The 16,584-nt window shown below is 33.7% G+C and overlaps 1 protein-coding gene and 1 long non-coding RNA gene across 4 annotated transcripts in view; one reads left to right on the top strand and one right to left on the bottom strand.

The window, feature by feature from the left end:
- Positions 1–16,584, top strand: part of LOC115213196 (calcium/calmodulin-dependent 3',5'-cyclic nucleotide phosphodiesterase 1A) — a 720,553-nt gene that overhangs the window by 137,177 nt on the left and 566,792 nt on the right. The window lies entirely within an intron of this gene.
- On the bottom strand, positions 1,621–15,205 carry LOC118765793. Its single transcript, XR_005001674.1, has 3 exons — positions 15,028–15,205; positions 4,690–4,694; positions 1,621–1,653 (listed from the first exon to the last, which is right to left on the bottom strand). It is a non-coding gene; the product is annotated as an uncharacterized LOC118765793 (long non-coding RNA).

Raw genomic sequence — 16,584 nt, forward strand, 5'->3', positions numbered from 1 at the left:
ATATGTAATTAGTGTCTTGTATTCTTTTCTTAATTTTGTTAGCTCTTTTTTTTTTCTTTATAAGGTCTAAAACTGATACGAAATATATTCCTCAAATTTTTCTTGTATTTATATCAGGGTTTATCCTGTTTAACTCCAGCTATCTGCAAGTTAATGCTTTCATTAGCTCCTCTTGTTTGCTGATAGCTGTACAAACACTTTCCACCAACAAGCACAAGCACAAATAGATACAAACGATTTTTAATTTTATAAAATGTATGATTCCACTGAGATTGACTTTGCTATCCATCCTTCCAGGGTCAATAAAATAAGTACCAGTTGAACACTGGGATTGTTGTAATCAACGTGAGCCAAAGTTTGAAATCAATGGCATAAAATGTGTAAGGGCAGCAAGTTGGCAGAAACATTAGCATGCTAAATTGGAACCAGTTGGAATTATTTGGTTGTTGGGTAAGTGCTCTGTATAGCCATACAGGGGAGAGAGAATATCAAAGGGCCAAATAACAGTATATAATACTTCATTCAGCCATTAAATTTATCAAATTTTCTTCTGAAATAATTTTGGGGTTGTAAGTAAACCATGCATAGTTTTCATGGTACTAAGGCGAAATTGGAACCAATTTAGCTGCAAATGGAATTATTTGGTTGTTGATCCAGCACTGGATTAACTGTTGAGTAAATTAAGCATGTATTTGGGGCATCAAGGAAAGGGAGAGCACTACAGAAATGGTAAATGGTTTATGGCACAAAAGAAATCACTTTAAATTTGCTAAAGTAATATTCAGGATGCATATCTCCAAGTATAGAAGCAGATGTGTTATGGTGAGCTGGCAGAAACGTTAAGCACGCTGGGCGAAATGCTTAGTGGTATTTCGACTGCCATTACGTTGAGTTCATATTCCGCCCAGGCCGACTTTGCTTTTCATCATTTCAGGGTCAATAAATTAAGTACCAGTTATGCACTAGGGTCGATCTAATTGGCTTAATCCCTTTGTCTGTCCTTGTTTGTCCCCTCTATGTTTAGCCCCTCGTGGGCAATAAAGAAATAAGAAACATCAGCATTAGCATGCTGGGTAAAATGCTTAACGGCATTTCATCCATCTTTATGTTCTGAGTTCAAATCCCACCAAGGCTGACATTGCCTTTCATCCTTTCAGGGTCAATAAAATAAGAGCCAGCTGAACACTAGCACTGGGGTCAATGTAACTGACTAGCACTCTTCCCAGAAACTGCTGGCTTTGTGCCAAAATTAGAAACCAATAAAACGTGTAGGTAGTGACAAAAATCATGTCAAATTAATTTTTTTTTTCTGGTTCTGGTTTCCATCATAGAAGTGACAGTTAAAGGAGGTGCGAAAAGAATTAGAGAAGCATACAGGAAAAGAAAAGCAACTAATCAGTACTTTTGGCACAGATACCGTTAGTTTTCGAAAGCAATGATCCATTTTCTTGCCAATTGATAAAACAAACACACATGTACATGTGTAGGTGTGTCCATCTATGTGTCTGTATCTTTTACTGATGTATATCAGCAAAACATGTGAAGAGCTGCAAGAAGGTGCTTTCTATATATATATATATATATATATATTAGTGTGTATGGAATGCATGTGTGTTTACATTTATGCTCCATAAAATTTGCACTCTAGAAGTACTGTTGTCACTTCTGCCAACAAATCTTGTGCTTGCTTTGCATCTTTGAGGATGATGTGGAATAAGAAACACATTGTTTGAAAAATATAACGGTTAGCAACAAAAATGGTTACCTGGCTAGAGACAGTGTCTCCATAATATCTCTCTAATCTCTGCTAACAGATGAAAATTGATGTAAAAGGAATGAAGAAGTACATAAATACCCACATGTGTCAAGGATGGCATGCATGAATGACGAAGCCACCTTGAGCATAATCCTATGAACCCGGAAAAATTTAAAACAGAGTGTTACTTACTTGCAAATAAATGTTAGAATGTGACATTATTGACCAAGGTTATCGTGGTCTTTTCCATAGGCTTTTCTTTCCATGGATAAACCTTATCTTTTTTCCCCCTTTACACTTTACATCATGACATTCCTGTGATACACAATCCCTATTGATCGTTTTTTTGTTTTCTTTTTCCTTTTTTATGATCCCTTTTAATCAAATACTTACCCTACTTTTTTTTTCCCTCCCCAAAAAGAAAAGCTCTACTTTGTAATGTGTCCCGTCTGTGTTCAGTCCTGTGTGGCTAATAAAGAAACATATATATATATATATAATTCAGTGAGATAAACATCGTTTAAAATACACAATATTTATGTTAGTTTCATACTATGGAAACACAATAATTTGGTAGATTTATACAACAGGCCTTGGTCACAAGGCATGCTGTATAAATCTGCTGAACTATCATGTTTCCATAGCATGAAACTATTAGTTGCTCTAACTTAAATACTGTGCATATTAAATTATGTATAATCCTCGTTATTTTTTATAGGTACTATACTAGCATAGTTATATCCAGCTTTCAAACATAACCTGGTTGAATTTCCTTTGAATACTGAGTCGTTTACTTCAAGTAAGAAAGAAATATGTATTAATTTAGTGTGGAGAAAGTTATAATGGTTGAATTTATGGCTTTGCTTAGGGTGTTATTGGCATAAACAAAGAACATTCAGTCACATGTTTCATTCAGTAAGATCATAACTACTTTCCTACATCATTTATCACATTATATATAATGTCATTAAAGACAGGTTATTACCAGGTGAGACTTGGCTGTGTGGTTAAGAAGTTCTCTTCAAAACCTTGAGGTTTCAGGTTCATGAGAGAATTGTCTTCTACTATAGTTCAACTATTGCTGATTGAAGCTTTGTGAGTGGATTTGGTAATTGGAAAATGAAAGAAGCCTGTTATGTGCATGTGTGTCTTCCTTTCTTGACCAGGTGATGGCTGTAAACAAATGTCAGCATCAGACAAACAGTGTCATTTGTTTCTGATTGTCTGTGAAAATATGTCTGGCCATGAGGAAACATTAATTGCATGGAAAGAGGCAAGGGTTGGTGACAGGAAGGGCATTCAGCCTTAGAAAATTTTCCTCAACAAATTACTTTGACTCATGCATGCATAAAAAAAAATTGATGTTAAAATGCTACTGCTGATGATGATGAAATATCAGAATATATACTTGTATACCGTTACATCTTTGCCAGCTGAGTGGACTGGAGCAACGTGAAATGAAGTGTTTTGCTCAAGAACACAACGCATCGCCTGGTCCAGGAATCGAAACCACAATCTTACGATCATGCTGCTGACACCCTAACCACTAAGCCATGCACCTCCACACACACCCACATATACACATATACATATATATATATACACACACATATATACATATATATATATATATATATATATACATACATATATTTTTTTATAGTGGCATAGACCACTTTATGGGGTTATCTTGGGTTTCTCACTTGTAAAGTGTATCTTCAGACGCTGAACACTACTGACCTGAGACCTCTTTAAAATAGTGTGCTTCTCTTCTGGATTTATGTATTTCTGAAAAAGATATATACATATGTGTGTGTGTGTGTGTGTGTATATATATATATATATATATATATATATGAGAGAGAGAGACTAATTAGTGCAGATAAATCCAGCTCTCTCTGCACAAATTGCAGTTCTTTTTGCCTTTTAGTGTTGTATGAAATAAGAGCCAACTTGATTTATCATTAGGTTATTTATGTAATAAATTAGACAGAATCTCATGATAAATGTGTAGGTAAACTCTTGTCTAAATCATCTGATACTATACTGAAGTCAAATCAAGGATGTGGTTTTTGAAATCTGTGTGCTATAAGGTTTCGTTGTCGTTAGAAATACAAGTAGCTGTTTATGAACTTGATGTAACTATCAAGCAAATAAAATACTCACCAATTGTAAATGAAGTGCCCAGTTTTCTGTTTCAGGAGAATGCTATTTGGAGATCTTTTTGTCAATATTATTCTTTGTGTGATAACATTTTTAATAATAATCATCACATTTATTAAACACAATAAACAAGATTGTCAAATGTTTCACATAAGATAAATAAAGGAATAGGTAAACAGTTTAGAGAAATATATTTATCACAATAAATACTAATGTTGAAAATTATATTCGCTTGAGATGAAATCAAGTTTACGAAAATAGTATGTAAAATATAAACAGCTATTTCTATAATCTCTCTCAAAGAAAAATATTACATTCATATGGGCTTTAAAAACATTTATCTGCATATGTGTTGGAGAAATGTTTTTCCTGTTTTAATATCAGACAAATTATTGATAATTTGAAATGCTATAGTAAAACAGAATTATAAACTAAAAGCAATTTATTATAAAAGAGAATATTTGGGAAAAGTGCATGAAACATTTTGTGATTTATTTTGCATAATATTAAGGATATTTTCAGTGTGTGTGCGTGTTTGTGCATATATCAATAGACAGATACCTTGTATATTGTATTAGCTTACAAACAAAAGAAATTACTATTACAAACTAATTTTTAAAACACAAATAATAACTACATTTTGTTAAAATCCTGTGACAATGGAAAAAATAATTTGAATTTTTTTTTATTAGTGGTAGATATGAGAAAGTATATTACTTTGAAATAAAGAATAACATAAACCCCCTTGAGGTGAATTTCTGCTTTAAAACAAATTCTTAGAGAATTAAGTTGCTGAAAATGATCAAAGTTCAAGTAAAAAATAAATCTTTTGTGGATTTTTAAGTCAGTAAAAGCTGTTTGTCTGAGAGTCAACCAAAGTGACAGGAACATTTGATGGAAGCTGGGTATATAGATTGATTGAATAATTACAATTTTCTATTTTCTTTTAGATAGCGTTAATTATATTTGGCTAAAAGACCAAAATGACCTGTGAAAAAAATTATCCTTGGTTGAATATTTCATGCAAAATATTCAATTCTTGCAGAAATTCTATATTTTAATCATTTAGCTTTCATTACAAAATATGCAGGAGAATCAGATTTGAAACCCTATGAAGTTGTACATGACAAACGCTCAAGTAATGGATAATAAGAGCAACCACTGAACATTAAAAGCTTTGCCTGATTGGTGATATTGCAGTTTCCCACTGATTCAGAAAAAGGAAGCTTTTATGGTGTTTATGAAAATGAAAATGTTCAAATCTATTTATCAAAAAACGAAAAGGAAAATATTATTAGTGACTTTTAGAATATTCGACATGAATTCAATGTTTTGTGCCCATTGATATCTTCCTGTGTAAATTTCTGTCAGTTTTGATGTGCATATTAAATGCATTCTGTTGCAAAATTTTTGCCTAAAATATCAACCGCCTGTTATATTTCCAAGAAGCAAAGCAATATTTAAAATTAGATTATATGTTGTCAATGCATACATGCAGTTGAAGTTGTAGTACATTGGTAATATGTAAGTATGCCACTTACATTGATATCTGCTTTGTTTACATCATTTGCTGCTCTACATTGCAATACATTTGCAGTAAATAATAATAATGATAATATTGATAAAGATGATAATATTAATAATAATAATAATAATAATGATAATGATGATAATAATTATGATAATAATGATAATAATAATAATGATGATGATGATAATAATGATGATGATAATAATGATGATAATAATAATAATAATGATGATGATAATAATGATAATAATAATGATAATGAAAATAATAATGATGATGATAATAATAATAATGATAATAATAATAATGATGATAATGAAAATAATAATGATAATAATAATAATAATAATAAGCAATTTATGCAATAAAGATTAGATTTTAACAATACAAATAAATTTAATCAATAATATTTCTTGTATATTACAACACGTCAACTATATTTCAACAACATATTAACAAGATCTTACAGCATTAAGTGCACGGATGCATTCACACTATATAATTCGATTTCAAGAATGTCTCTGCTTCTCAAAAATATAACAGGCTGTTGATATTTTCTGTAAAAGTTTTGTAATGGAATGCATTTGATATGCACAGCAAAGTAGATGCGGATTTACGCAAGCAGATAACAGAATGCACAAGGCATTGAATACAAGAAGCGTATTTCCTACAGATGCTGAGGATGTGTTGCCTCCTTATCTGCAGCTAACCACAAACATATAAACCCGCAAACAAGCTGCTTGTAACCAAAGTGATTTATAAATTTGCTTGGAAACACAAATGTTGTAAACTACATGACTTTGATGTAAATAATATGCAAATGAAGTTCTCATTGGCTGTAAATGAAGAGCTCATTAAGTAGTTAGTGCAGAAGAATGATGTATGTGGATCATTTGTCAATATTATTTGTGTAATTATACGTTTTTTCCAACAATAATGGACACATTAGAAATGTTGGGATTAACCACAATAAATAAGTTGATCTCGTGTTTCCCCTAAAAAGATAAAAACAAATAAACAGTTTTGAGAATTACATTTATCACAATAAAAACTAATACAGAAAATTTTATTTGCATGGGAAGAGATTAAGTTTGCGAAAATAGTATCTAAAATATAAACAACTGCTTCCATGATTTCTGTGAAAGAAAAATATTGCATTCGTACAGGCTTGCAAAACATTGTATGCATGTGTGTAGGGATGGGTTTGTGTTTTCTCTTCTACAATATCAGACAAATTATTGATAATTTAAAACACTACTGTAAATAAGATTATTTTGCAACCTGAAAGTGATCCATTATAAAAACGATAATTCAAAAAAAAGTATACGAAACTTTTTGTGAGTCTCTATATAACAAAGGATATTTCCATTGTGTGTGTATGTGTGTACATACACATGTTTTATGTATGTATAATTACATATTGACCATTCATTCTACTCTAAGTTCAATATGCCTTTACAATAAGGGACAACTGCAACATATTACACCATACAACTCAAAATAAAATAAAATAGGAAAATGCTTATAAAATTTTATCCTCACCATCGCTTAACGTTCGTTTTCCATGCTGGCATGGGTTGGATGGTTCAACTGGGGTCTGGGAAGCCAGGAAGCTGCACCAGGCTCCAGTCTGATCTGGCAATGTTTCTACAGCTGGATGCCCTTCCTAATGCCAACCACTCCAAGAGTGTAGTGGGTGCTTTTTTATGTGCCACTGGTACAGGGGCCAGAGGGGGCTGGCATCGACTCTGATCGGATGTTGGATTAATCATTAATGATACATCACAGTACTAAAATAAATACAGACAACATACCCTCACAAGTTAAAGGAGCACAAGACTTATGGTGTATAAATCTAACAGTCATATTCCAATCATGGTTGTAAAACTGTACACAAATCACATTCACCTGAGTATGAAAGAGGCAGTTATTACATTGATAGCATTCCACATCCTGACAATCAGGCTGAGAAAGTCTAGAAACACTGATGAAGGGTTTATTGTTCCAAACTAATTACAAAGGACTCCTGCAAAAATATGAAAACAAAAACATAGAAGCTAATTAAAAAAATAAAACTAGAAAGCATACTTTTCAATACGACTTGACTACAACAAATGTTTTCTTTCTCTCCCTCCTACTTTCTCTCTCTCTCTCTCTCCTCTCTCTCTCTCTCTCTCTCTCTCACACACACACACACTATATTATATTGCTGTTTGTCTTGCAAGATTCTGATGTGAAACTGTGGAATAAATATTGCTGTTGTACCAGTAAAAATAATAAACTGATAGTAAAAAAGTCCATTACTATTTCTTTACTATTAATTGAACTGTCATCGCCTTTCTTTACATGTCCGTAAACTTTGCGGTGAGTTCCCTGTAGATGTTGACTTTTTTATTTTTATAGCATTTGCTTTTTGTCGGTTTGTATGTAATGTAATGTGCAAATAAAGACTAAACACTAAAAAATAAGAAAAAAGTGTATAAAATGAACAACTGCAAAGAAATTATTAAAAAGGCTACAGACGTGTAAGGAAAGACTTTGACAGAACAATCTACAACAAAGAAGCGAATTTCAATGAATGTGTGTGTTTTGTCAAGACTACTCTACCAAAATACTGCAATACACACACTCACACACACACATATTTAATTCTGATTTACTCTCATCTATCATTTATATTCTTGTGTAATGGTAGAAGTTTCCAGTGAATTCTATTTCCATGCTCATTCCTATGGTGATGGCTGAAACCAAATCCTAACAGATGGAACTCTAGCCTCTTATTTACTAATAAACTGTGTCCGTGTCTCGTCACTTGTTCCTGCTTTTTTCCACCCAAACAAATATGTTATTTCTTAACTTGTGATTTTCTTCCTCATTTGGTATTATATTAAATAGTGCATTATTTGGTCAAACCATACCTATTTCTTAACTACCCACAAAGGGCTAAACACAGAGAGGACAAACAAGGACAGACAAATGGATTAAGTCGATTATATCGACCCCAGTGTGTAACTGGTACTTATTTAATCGACCCCGAAAGGATGAAAGGCAAAGTCAACCTCGGCGGAATTTGAACTCAGAACGTAGCAGCAGCCGAAATACTGCTAAGCATTTCGCCCGGCGTGCTTACATTTCTGCCAGCTCCCACCGCCATACCATACCAGTTAACAATTGTCTTTTTCGCAGAAAGCATTCAAATTTAGTAGCTGTTCCAAAATGTTCCACACACACACACAAGTAAGCAAATAGATGAAAAACAAGGTGAAAAAATAGGACATGAATGCCAAAGGTTGAGTAATATATCATCCATTAAAGCCAAAAAAGTCTACTAAATCTGTAACTCAGAGTTTCACATGACTGTTTGTCAGACAGTTGCAATATATTGGGCCATTCCAATAATGTGGATTTTTTATACTTCTTTTATTTTTCAAAATTAAGATAAACATTTTTTAATCTAAAATACACCCTCCTACATTTTCTACAATGCTCTTCCATCTATCTGGTAGACTCACAAGTCCCCTCTTCTCAAATTCACTTGTCTGTGATGAAAAATACTCCTCCTGTACTGTTCTGATCTCATCTACAAAATTTTTCTGTCCAAATGATTTTGAAGACTTCAGAATAAATAATAATCAGATGGGGCAATGTGCAGTGAATGTGGTGAGTGGGGCATTGTTTCCCATTCCAACTGCTCCAGCCTTTAGAATGTCATCCTCACTGTATGTGGCCAAACATTTTCCTGGTGGAAGAACACCTTATGTCTTGAAACCAAAGATGGTTGTTTTCCTTCTAGTACTGCTCAAGCTGCTTGCTGTAGATCTACTTTGTTATCACTTGGTTTGGGTTTAGAAGTTCAAAGTGGACTAAACCTTTCATATCCCACAAAACAGATAACAACACCTTACATGGGTGAAGATCTTCTTTAGCCTGGGCTGCCTGTGTTTGTCCTTTTCCTACCCATTGTCTTGGGTACTTGACATTTTTATAGAGAACACATTTCTCATCACAAGTCACTATTCGGTCCAAAGAAGGTTCATTTGTGAGACTTGAGAGCAAAGAAGAGCACACATTCATTTTCTGCATGCAATTAGACTCAAAACTTTTGTGTGGAACCCATTAACCCAATTTGCTAACTTTTCTGACGGTACACAGGTACCGATGAATGGTTGAATGATTAAATCCAAGCATCTCTGCTAGTTTCTCAATAGTTACAATAGGGTTTTGTTCCACCAAGGTTTGCAGGACATCCTCATCCTGCTTTACAGATCTTCAAAGATGAGGCTCATCTTCTAGGCTGTAGCTTCTGGCTCAGAATTTCTGGAATCACTGTTGACACTGGCTTACACTTATTGTCCGATCCCCATATACTGCATTAATATTCTTCGTACCTTTCATTGCGTTGTTGCCTTTATTGAACTCATAAAGCAAAATAAGCCGAATATGCTTCTTTTGTCACTTCCATTATAGCTTTGAAAAAATAGTAGTTAAAATCAAACTGCACTCTTCAAACCTTACACTAAGAATAAGGACAAGATAAAATTACTACCTGCAAGTAGTTTCTCCTGCCCCCCCACCTCTGACTTTTAGTTCATGCAATTCAAATAAAACTACATTATTTATGGGATGACCCAATGTGTGTGCGTGTATGTGTGTGTTTGTGTATGTGTGTGTGGAAGTGTGTGTGGGTGTATTTAAGAACTTCTCTTTCAATAAGCCTTATTGTCATTTCTGTTCTAATCTGATGGGAAAATAATTTATACATACAGGTACCATTTAGATATATACGTGCATTTAGTTTATACAAATGATTGCTACTTTGGCCGTGCAAGGTTAAAGCATTCATAACATAAATACAGTTGAGCTCTCTTCTGTCAAGAACAATTGAAATACCTCCAGGATAAGTAATAATTGTTTCTCTTGGCAGGTGTAAAAATAATCATTGTACATTTATCTATGAGGATAATGAAGTTTATTGTCATCTAAAAGTCGATAAATTTCTGTCATGTTTCATTCACAACTGTATTTTATTTTGCTGTCATAAAATGGGAATGTTTAAATTTTCTAAGCGCTCAGTATAGGCGCAGTAGTGGGTGAGTGGTAAGTAGCTTGCTTACCAACTACACGATTCTGGGTTCAGTCCCACTGTATGGCACCTTGGGCAGGTGTCTTCTACTATAGCCTCAGGCCGACCAAAGCCTTGTGAATGGATTTGGTAGATGGAAACTGAAAGAAGCCCGTCATATATATATGCATATATGTGTATATATATATATATAATATATATATATATATATATATGTGTGTGTGTGTGTATGTGTTTGTCCCCCCAACATCCCTTGACAACCGATGCTGGTGTGTTTACGTCCCCGTAACTTAGCGGTTCAGCAAAAGAGACTGATAGAATAAGTGCTAGGCTTACAAAGAATAAGTTCCTGGGTCGATTTGCTCAACTAATTATGGATTTTGTTCCACCATTTTGGCCACAGTCAAATGACTGAAACAAGTAAAAGAGAAAAAAGAGTAAAAGAGTTTAAAGTTTTTTTGGAATCCATTTAAAAGAGTTCAACAATTGCTTTAGTTCCAGAGCTACTCTACAAAGAACCAGATAAACTTGATCCTAATCACAGTGTAAAGTAGGACAGGAAATGTTTATTTCATTGCTTTCTCCCATCTTAAATAAACGTAGATGTTCTAAGAGAAAGACTTGTTCTTTTAAAAAAAAAAAAAAGATAATTTCTTATTTTCTTTCACTCTCTGATTTTGATTATGTAAATAATAATTTTACGTTTCTTTCCATTTACTAAATTGCACTGCACATTTCAGTTTTTTTGTTTTCTTAAGCTACCCTCACAACCAACATGTTTTGCTTATTCTTCTGTCAAAGTTTTCTTGCATTACCTACATATTATAGTGTTAACCAAAGTTCAATAGAGATTAAAAATGTCAGAAATCCTATTTTTATTCTACTCATCTTTATAATTTCTATTACATTTCTTGTTTTAGTTCTGGAGCTTTTCTACTAAGAGACTGATAAGCTTTTATAACTTAATCAGGAAAAAATGCAGTCAGAACGAGTCTAGTTTATTGGTTTCTCCATCTTAATCTAATACAGAAAATAGTCTAAGAGAAACCGTTTTATGTGAAAGCACATCATGGCCCAGTGGTTAGGCTGTTGCACTCATGTTTGCTAAGTCGTGGGTTTGATTCCCATGCTGAGTGGTGCATTGTGTTCTTGGACAAAACATTTCCTTTCACATTGTTCCAGTCCACCTTTTGATCAATTGAGAGGAGGGGAATGTTGGCCTGTTTGCCTAACCAGTTGGGTGGCACCATTTGAAGGCTAAAACAATGCAAAGTGCATGCATTGTAACCAATGATAATGACATCTGACATCCTGGTCAGTCAAGTCACATTATATATAAATATATATATATATGATAGATCGGTAGCCACTACACACATATTTTTTCTCTCCTTGTTTATTTCTGTGTTCCTTTCTGTGGAAGAGCGTAGGCTCGAAACGTTAAAGACTTTTTCAATTCCCAAGCGTTATCTTTATATATAAAAGTGAAGTTGTGTGTCTGTCTACTACGATTTAAATTCCTAACTACTCCCAAATTTTGCGATGCAGTTTAACCAAATTCGGGTATCTTATAGTCGTGATTCATATTGAGCCCTTCTGGGTATTAGCGTGCGTCTACGATGAGTCTACGATTTAAAAAAAAATTTACCATCATATTTTTTCCATTTTAATGCATTATTTCGCTATTATATAAGGGAAGTAACTCTCTAAAATGTCTACGATGAGTCAACGATTTAAAATAAAATTTACCATCATTTTTTTCCCATTTTTAATGCATTTTTTTGCTATAACTCTCTAAAAATGCATATATAGTTATTTCCTTTACAAACCCGAGCAATGCCGGGCGATACTGCTAGTATATATATATATATATATATATAAAATTGAATAAGGTTTTGTAACTAATGGGGACAGCAATTGAATACCACCTGAAGAAATACAATGGGATCCCATTATACAGGTAAACTGTTGCATAATCAAATTCCTGCAAATATGAAGGACTCTGTTGTATAGAAAACATGTGTAGTGATAACTGTCCAACTGCACTCATGTTGTTATCCAATCTTATTCAATTTTATTTTCACACACAACAAATACCCAAACCAAGACTTGGAGGGATATCTTAATACTACCAGCTATTTGGTAATTCAAAGGGTGAACAAGCTCTATTTTGTACTCTGCAACATCCCTAATAGAATATATGTTATATCTATATATATATATATTTACTCTTTTATTTGTTTGTCATTTGACTGCGGCCATGCTGGAGCACCGCCTTTAGTTAATCAAATCAACCCCAGGACTTATTCTTTGTAAGCCTAGTACTTATTCATCAGTCTCTTTTGCCAAACTGCTAAGTTACGGGAATGTATACACACATCAGTTGTCAAGCGATGTTGGGGGGGGGACACACACACATGATGATGATACATATATATATATATATATATATATATGTATATATATATACACACACACGACGTGCTTCTTTCAGTTTCCGTCTACCAAATCCACTCACAAGGCTTTGGTCGGCCAGAGGCTATAGTAGAAGACACTTGCCCAAGGTGCCACGCAGTGGGACTGAACCCAGAACCATGTGGTTGGTAAGCAAGCTACTTACCGCACAGTCACTCCTGTGCCTATATATATATATATATATATATACACACACACATGATTTATGGAAGCTCCTTCACAGTGAACAGTTTAAACCCAGTATAGCTGTAGTAAATGCCTATTTATGTAATTTAGGAATTGAAAATTAACTGAAATTCATGTAGTGAGTAGATGTAAGTATGTGTGTATGTATGTATCTACTCACTAATATATATACAGGGTTGGCCAAAAGTAAATCAAAACAATTTAATCCCAAGATTAAATCAAAAAACTATTTTATATGAGACTTCACTAATAAACAGACAAATCTTGAAAAAAATAAAACGGTGATTTTAACTCACAGCATTCAATTATTAAACGTTCATAATTGGAACAAATAAATAAAATTGGATATTAAGTATTCATGGAAATTTGATTTACTGTCAGGTGACTTTTGGCCAACTCTGTATATAAAGCAAAATAACTGGAAAGCAGGAGTTCATAGTGATTCTTCTTAGACAAGTGTATATCTAATATCATAGATAAGAGACGTTGGATATTGGGTATCTGGTTCCATGTGAGCACTAATTATCTATTATATGCCTTTTCTGTATCTATTACATACCCTTTTTTTTTAAAGGTATTCTTACCCATTAAAACACAAAAGAATAATTATTCTACCCTAATTATGCAAATTATATTTATTGTGGGCTAGATTGATGATTCTTTAGGCAGAGAAGGCTGGGGGTGATAATTTTTCACGTGGACATTCTGAGATAAGGATTCTTCAGATGATTCTAGTCTTACACACATCTAAACTGTTACTCTTTACTCTCTCTTTTACTCTTTTACTTGTTTCAGTCATTTGACTGCGGCCATGCTGGAGCACCGCCTTTAGTCGATCAAATCGACCCTGGGACTTAATCTTTGTAAGCCCAGTACTTATTCTATCGGTCTCTTTTGCCAAACTGGCCAGGCAGCAAAAACCCTGCGAGAGTCAAGTCTGTTGGTTCGAGGAGCACAACTATTCAACTCCATTCCGGTACATGTCAGAAATCTATCAGGATGCAGTGTGGAATCATTCAAATTGCAGCTGGATAGATACTTAAGCACCATTAGAGATGAACCCCATCTCCTAGGATATACACAATGAGCACAAACTGACTCAAACTCGATCCTACACATGTCAAAATTAAACAGAGAATACAACCTGGCAACCACACCAGACTCTGAGGGTGGAGTCTTCGACTTGGCCTGAGCATGGACTCAAACTCAAATGAAATGAAATGAAATGAAATGACGGGGATGTAAACACACCAGCATCGGTTGTCAAGCAATGCTAGGGGAACAAACATAGACACACAAACCCACACACACACACACACATATATACATATATATACATATATACGACAAGCTTCTTTCAGTTTCCGTCTACCAAATCCACTCACAAGGATTGGTCGGCCCGGGGCTATAGCAGAAGACACTTGCCCAAGATGCCACGCAGTGGGACTGAACCCGGAACCATGTGGCTGGTTAGCAAGCTACTTACCACACAGCCACTCCTGCGCCTATTCTGTTAAGACGGTCATTGCTGAAATGCATTTGAATTGCATCTCTGTTTGATCAGATTTGTTCTAGGCCTAAAAGGCAACAACAACTTCACAGTTTAACCCTTTCGTTATCAACCCAGCTGAAACTGGCTCTGGCTCTGAGTACAAATGTCTTGTTTTCATAAGTTTTGAATTAAAATCTTCCACCAAACCTTAGTCACAATTTATGTTCCTAACACTAGCTTAATGATAACTAAGTTATTTTACTAAATTCTTTGTTATATTTAAAATTAATTGAAAGAAATACAGAGCATCTCAACAGAAATATGGTAGCAAAAAGGTTAACAAATGATTAATTTAACCCTTTCGATGCCAAACCAGCTGAAACCTCCTCTGGCTCTGTGTACAAATGTCTTGTTTTCATAAGTTCTGAATTAAAATCTTGCACCAAACCTTGGTCACAATTTATTATCCTAACACTAGCTTAATGATAACTAAGTTATTTTACTAAATTCTTTGTTATATTTAAAATAATTGAAAGAAACACAGAACATCTCAAAATAAATACAGTAACGAAAGGGTTAAATATCAAGAGCAGGCAGAAACTATACACTCACTCCTGAGACACGCATCACACTCTTAACAACATAGGAAATAACCGTAGGCTATCAGACTGCGCTATTGTTTTGACTACAGTTTTTACAGAACCAGACTAAAATGAAGACATGATATAAAATAATCAAGGAGTTCTTCTTTTATCTTCAATTATTCCAATCAATTAATGACTGATTATTCATAAACTTGTCGTTAAATAGAAAGTTAAGCGGTTTAATATGCTTATCTTTCCTTTTATGTTGGAATATTTAGAGAAACAGATTTACAGTTTTTATTTAAGATGCTGTACTAGCACATACATATTGGTCCTAAAGAATAGAAAACTGTCAAAGTTTTTACCCTGGAAGTGAGGAATGCAAACCAGTCATTCATCAAAACTATAGTTGTGGACCTGCATTTCAAAGAAAAGTATCATGAAGATACTGTATTCCATGAATCTTTTGCATGTTGTCCAACTTCACTAAGTAAGTTTATCATCTTGATATATAAATCTTCAAGAACTTGGTAAATATAATCCTAAGGAACATGTTATTTATAATGATTTCCTCATATATAAATATGTGTGTTACTTGGCTACAAAAACACTAGAAACATTTCTGTGGAATAAATCACTATATTATAAATATGAATATAACAGGGTGACTCATCTTGATATTTTATTGATAGTAATTTAAAGATTCTCTTGATATCACTGCATTTATATACATTTTTTTGTAACCTAGTTCAGCTAAAGTACAAGCATTGGTGAAATGTCAGCCAATATACAGGTTCAAATATTTGATTGATTAACACCATGGACAAATGATATGGTTTATCAAAAAGGAGAAACAAGGTCAAAGTTTGCTTTATCAAGTAAGATGTTTCCATGGTAGAATTATTATTACTTGTGGCCAATAGCCAACTGAGGAGATAAGTAAAGACTAGTGTTTTAAGGTTTTTTTAATATTTTATTAAAAAAATTTTTTTGTCTAAATTTGGTTGAGTTCGCTGGTCAAGTAAGAATGAGATGAATGAAATTCTGACTTGCATAACAGCATTCTTTTACTATTGATATATGTTTAGTGTAACTTACACAGCTTTAGTGAAACCTATATATAGATATTGCTTGTTTACAATTTCAACTCCAGCTGTCATCTTTGAATTAAGTTTTCCCAAAACATCCTGTATTTGAGTACTGAAACTCAGCATCAAAGTAGACATGACATACTTCAATTATCAAAGAACACATACGCACACTATATTATGGTATGCTTTATACAGTTGTTGTTTTTTTCTCTCTGATAAATGA

The sequence above is a fragment of the Octopus sinensis genome, linkage group LG1, assembly GCF_006345805.1.
Source record: "Octopus sinensis linkage group LG1, ASM634580v1, whole genome shotgun sequence".
Lineage (NCBI taxonomy): Eukaryota > Metazoa > Mollusca > Cephalopoda > Octopoda > Octopodidae > Octopus > Octopus sinensis.